This window comes from Diabrotica virgifera, chromosome 9, assembly GCF_917563875.1.
Source record: "Diabrotica virgifera virgifera chromosome 9, PGI_DIABVI_V3a".
NCBI lineage: Eukaryota > Metazoa > Arthropoda > Insecta > Coleoptera > Chrysomelidae > Diabrotica > Diabrotica virgifera.
In genome coordinates, this window is record NC_065451.1 from 175,844,247 (window position 1) to 175,850,666 (window position 6,420).

Sequence of the window (6,420 nt, forward strand, 5' to 3'; positions counted from 1 at the left end):
TGAAAATATTTTCATCTATGTATTTGCTACTTCCGGTTATACCTTCCCTATTTCCTATATCTTCATCTAAGGCTTCTTTGATGATAAATTCGGATTAGATATTAAATAGATGGTATTTAGTGATCATGTGATCAAAGTATTCTGTATTTTTCTTTTTGTAATGCAGTGGCGCACCTAGAATTTTCCTCTGGGGGGGGGGTTTGGCTTGGGTACAGAAATTTTTTTGTATAGTTTGTTAAAGACAAGTTACATTTTCCTACTATCCTTTATATGCCCTGGGAGGGGTTTTAACCCCCAAAACCCCCCCTGGGTGCGCCACTGTTGTAATGTTTATCATCATCATCATCAATGGCGCTACAACTCTTCGTGAGTCTTTGCCGCGTTTACTATTGCCTTCCATGTTTGTCGGTCCTGTGCCACTAATTCCCATTGTCGCACTCCCCTTTTCTCTAGATCTTCTTTCACTGCATCTTTTCACCTTTTTCTAGACCGCCCTACAGACCTTCTTCCATCTGGCCTTTCCCAGAACATATTATTTATAAGGCGATTGTCGTTACTGCGTACATGCCCTGCCCATCGGAGTCTATTGGCCTTTATACAGGGTGTCCAGAAACTCAACCGACAAACGAAGACAGAAGATTCCTCAGATAATTTTAAGACAATTTAACCCAATTTACATAGTTCGAAAATGCTTCCTAAGGGAGCTAGAGCTCTTTGAAGATGGCGTCTTTTAACTAGTTTTTCTTAAATACCTCCAGAACGCTTCTAGTTAGAAAAACGAAAATTGGTACACATATTTATCTTTTATAGTTAAATTGATTCCATCTATTGTGAATTTCTAGTACCAGTCATAGGCGTCCGTTTTGGGTGGGCCAACGGTTACTTTATCGCATAACTTTTTTGTCTTTAACTTTTAAGCATTTTTGATACTGGATTATTAAATTGTGAGGTATTTTAGTACTAAAAGGTACTCTTGCTTTAAGTCGGTAGGATACACCGTTTTCTAGAAAAACCGATTTGAAGACTTTTCGTTTTGTGAATATCAAAAAAAAATAACGAAAAAACTATTTAGAAAAACGAAAACTGGTACGTTTATTTATATTCCAGAGATGAATCGATCTCATTAATTGCGAATTTCTAATACCGGTCATATGCGCCCATTTTGGGTAGGTCAACGGTTATTTTATCGCATAACTTTTTTTTTTTTTAATTTTTAAGAATTTTTGACACTAAATTATTAAATTATGAGGTATTCTAGCTCTAAAAGTTACTCTTGCTTTAAGTTGGTAAAATACACCGTTATTTTTTGAAAAGATTTTTTCAATTTTTTTATCAAATTCAGGAAACGAAAAATTTTCAAATCGATTTTTGTAGAAAACGGTGTGTCCTGCCGATTTAAAGCAAGCTTTTAGTACTAGAATACCTCACAATTTAATAATCCAGTATCAAAAATGCTTAAAAGTTAAAGACAAAAAAGTTATGCGATAAAATATCCGTTGCCCCACCCAAAACGGACGCCCATGACTGGTACTAGAAATTCACAATAGATGGAATCGATTTAACTCTGGAAGATAAATATGTGTACCAATTTTCGTTTTTATAACTAGAAGCGTTCGGGAGGTATTTAAGAAAAACTAGTTCAAAGACGCCATCTTCAAAGAGCTCTAGCTTCCTTAGGAAGCATTTTCGGACTAGGTGAACTTGGTTAAATTGTCTTAAAATTATCTGATGAATCTCCTGTTTTCGTTTGTCGGTAGAGTTTCTGGACACCCTGTATATCTGACTAGATTTTCTTTTCCGAATAGAGACTCTAGCTCGTTATTGTATCTGCGCCTCCATTCGTTAGTCATGCTGTCTCTGCAAGGGCCATATATCATTCGAAGGATTTTACGTTCCCACACCAGCAATTTATTAACTTCTCTTTTTGTTAGCGTCCATGTTTCGCTTCCATACGCGACTGCCGGTCGTATTATGGTCTTATATATCTGGATTTTTGCATCCCGTGAAAGAAGTTTTGACTTCATTAGATGTTGCATTGCAAAGAAAGATCTGTTTCCTACCATTATTCTCGTTTTAACTTCTCGCTCTAATTTGTTGTCATTTGTGATTGTTGCTCCTAGATATTTAAATTCTTTAACCACTTCGAAGTTGTGATCGTTTATAGTAATGTTTTGCCTTATTCGCTGTGGCTCTTGTTTTGAGACGACCATGTATTTTGTTATGTCTTCATTTATTTTGAGACCGATGTTTAATACAGCTTCTTCAAAGCTCGAGAAAATATCCTTAATTTCTAATGTTGATTGCGCGACTGCGTCTACGTCATCGGCAAAGGCGAGTATGATTTTTGCTCCCCGAGCAGTTATGTCTGGTTTGATTTTGTGATATATTTTCCGCATGACATATTCTAAGGCCAGGTTAAACAACAATGGGGACAACGGATCTCCCTGTCTCAGTCCAGAATTTACGCAGAAAGCGTTTGATATTTTCCCCCCTATTCTAACTTGTGCAAAGGAGTTACTTACACACATTTGTGTTACCGCAGCTACTTTCTTGTGTACGCCGAGCTCGATCATTGCCTTCCATAAGTTACACAATTAATTGAATCATAAGCCTGTTTGAAGTCGATGAAGATCTGATGCACGTCCTGACCTGATTATATTCCCAATACTTTTCAAGCATTTGTCTTATTGTAAATATTTGATCAATAGTCGATCTGCCAGGCCTGAAACCACACTGGTAGTCACCAACTATTTCTTCAGCGTATGGTACTAATCTTTTTAATAATATCGTAGCCAATATTTTATACGTAGTGTTGATTAGTGAGATTCCTCTGTAATTCATACATGATTCCTTTTACTCTGGGCTAATTAGCAAAATACATGGAAAAGTTATTTACCAGCAATTTTATTGCTGGAATCGAATCTTATTATTGTATGTATTAATAATATAGATATGCAAAGTCCGCAGATAGTGTGCTACTTTTTTTATAAACAAAATGGCGCCCGAAAATCGTGTTTTTTTCAATTTTTGCTCTATAACTCCAAAGATTTTAACTTTAGGCCAAAAACACCCAAATAAAAAATTACCGCAATTAAATTCTGCATAGACACTTGTTTTTTCCGATTTACTTCGACGAAAACTTTCCCCGGAAAAAGCGGGTTTTTCCAACAAAATCTTTAATTTTCAACTAAACTTTTAGATAAGTAGTTGTTAATCAATAATTAAATAACTTGGTAATGTAAAAGCCCTTTCCGTATATATTATAATTCCAGAAGTCTATGGAAATTGAATGAACAGTTTAGCAACAATTAAAATGTTAATTAAAAATTTACGGTCGCTATAATAACGATAATAATTATGATGCATAAGAATAACTATGATTTTTTCATAAAAAGACACTATACCTATCTAATGTACTTTACAGAATTGAAATTGGACTATTTAAGCGGCCTCAGGAATATTTTAAAATTATAAACAATTTTTTGGTTTATAAACAAATAGAATATCTCGGGAAATATTAAACTAAATTAAATTGTGAAAACGGTATTCGAAAGACAGCGGCAGGACGCTTCTTTTAAAAGAAAAAACGTTTAATTATGACGACTGGTTCCTGAGATACAACCGGTCAAATTTGACCGGAATTTACGGCAAAGATATAAACAATAGGATCATAATTTTTAAACCATCACCTTTTTATTTTTGTCCTCTTTCTCCACACTAATTTTCATATCTATAAAATCCTCATAACATATATTATTATAATAAAACTATCGATAATACGTGTGAAAATTGCCAAAAATAGCAAAATTCCAATCAAAATTAGGTTGGAGAAAATGTAACCCTCAAAGTTCAAAATCGGTATACGTTAACAAAATGCATTTTCTCGGCTTCCCATGGAGCAATTTCCTTCATTCTTTTTTTGTTCCCTAATAGCTCGAGTAGAGCCATCGAACTAACGCATTATTAAATGTCAAACTTGCTTTTGTTTTGTTATAATAGATTTATTTATTTATAAGAACAGAAAATTACATATTTTTTCCAGTTGTAGGCTTTTTTTTTAGATAAACTTACTACAAGTGTACCTTTTAAAGTTAAAAAATTTAATTTTCTCATTTGAAAGCTGTATAATTATTTAAACAGTTTTTATTTAAACAAATTAAAATATTGTGTTATAATAAAAAAATTTATTTATTATAACAAAACAAAAGCAAGTTTGACATTTAATAATGCGTTAGTTCGATGGCTCTACTCGAGTTACTTGGGAACAAAAAAAGAATGAAGGAAATTGCTCCATGGGAAGCCGAGAAAATGCATTTTTTTTAACGTATACCGATTTTGAACTTTGAGGGTTACATTTTCTCCAACCTAATTTTTGATTGGAATTTTGCTATTTTTGGCAATTTTCACACGTATTATCGATAGTTTTTATTATAATAATATATGTTATGAGGATTTTAAAGATATGAAAATTGGTGTGGAGAAAGAGGACAAAAATAAAAAGGTGATGGTTTTAAAATTATGATCTTATTGTTTATATCTTTGCCGTAAATTTCGGTCAACTTTGACCGGTTGTATCTTAGGAACCACTCGTCATAATTAAACGTTTTTTTCTTTTAAAAGAAGCGTCATGCCGCTGTCTTTCGAATACCGTTTTCACAATTTAATTTAGTTTAATATTTCCCGAGATATTCTGTTTGTTTATAAGCCAAAAAATTGTTTATAATTTTAAAATATTCCTGAGGCCGCTTAAATAGTCCAATTTCAATTCTGTAAAGTACATTAGATAGGTATACTCTATTTTTATGAAAAAATAATAGTTATTCCTATGCATCATAATTATTGTCGTTATTATAGCGACCGTAAATTTTTAATTAACATTTCAATTGTTGCTAAACTGTTCATTCAATTTTCATCGGCTTCTGGAATTATAATATATACGGAAAGGGCTTTTACATTACCAAGTTATTTAATTATTGATTAACAACTACTTATCTAAAAGTTTAGTTGAAAATTAAAGATTTTGTTGGAAAAACCCGCTTTTTCCGGGGAAAGTTTTCGTCGAAGTAAATCGGAAAAAACAAGTGTCTATGCAGAATTTAATTGCGATAAATTTTTATTTGGGTATTTTTGGTCTAAAGTTAAAATCTTTGGAGTTATAGAGCAAAAATTGAAAAAAACACGATTTTCGGGCGCCATTTTGTTTATAAAAAAAGTAGCACACTATCTGCGGACTTTGCATATCTATATTATTAATACATACAATAATAAGATTCGATTCCAGCAATAAAATTGCTGGTAAATAACTTTTCCCAAAAATGGCCTATTCTCCGATAATCAGCCCAGACTATTTTTATAATGTTTATAAGCAGTCTGAAGTCATCATTGTAAGAACATCCTCACTGGAAGTGTGCGCAGCCAATGATATTTTTAAGATTCGTTAATAGTTATTAATGTCCATGGCTCACAATCGTATTACATAACATTTCACGACCTTTTTGCAAATATGCATCGACAGGTTTCTACATAGTTGTATGCAGGAAGTTGTAACAATAATTATCCATCAAAAACGGTGGGCGCTGTTGGATATAGATAAATAAATTAAATATTTTTATAGCAGTGCCATCTACTGGCCGCTTTACTATTTACTGTATAGTGTGTTGCTTTCAACGTTTGTTTAACAAGTAGTCCTTAAAATACAGCCATTGGGTAAACAACGTTTTATTTGTTCCTTAAATCTCCCATTTTTGTTCCTCAACTCTACAATTTACGAACAGGTTATGGGCTCAAACGATTAAGTGGAAGATTTTCTGGTCGTTCAAATCAAAACAGTGTGTGTTCATTCGATAAAAAGTTAGTTAGTCGGTTTGTTGGTTAACAACGTGGTTATTAACAGTATCGAAAATGGCGGTGAATTATCTTACAAGTGTGCCGCGTTTAACCGGTAGAGATAACTACCAGGACTGGTCGTTCGCGGTTGAGAATGTCTTTGTTCTAGAAGGACTAACAAAGTGTATTCAGGGAACTGAACAAGACACAACGCTTGTTGCCAAAGCCAAAGCTAAGTTAATATTGACTTTGGATCCATCCATATATTTGCATGTGAAAGAAGCTGAAACGGCGAAAGATGTATGGGATAAGCTGAAAAAGTTATTCGAAGACTCAGGTTTTTCGAGGAAAATAGGATTGCTTCGAACACTCATATCACTAAGGTTGGAAAATTGCAGTTCCATGGAATCCTATGTGAATCAGGTGATCGAAACTGCACAGAAGTTGAATAGGACTGGTTTCCAAATTGATGACTTGTGGTTGGGATCGCTTCTCCTAGCGGGACTTCCGGAACAGTATACTCCAATGTTATTGGCAATTGAACATTCGGGGATATCTATTACCACTGATGTAATCAAATCTAAATTGCTAGAT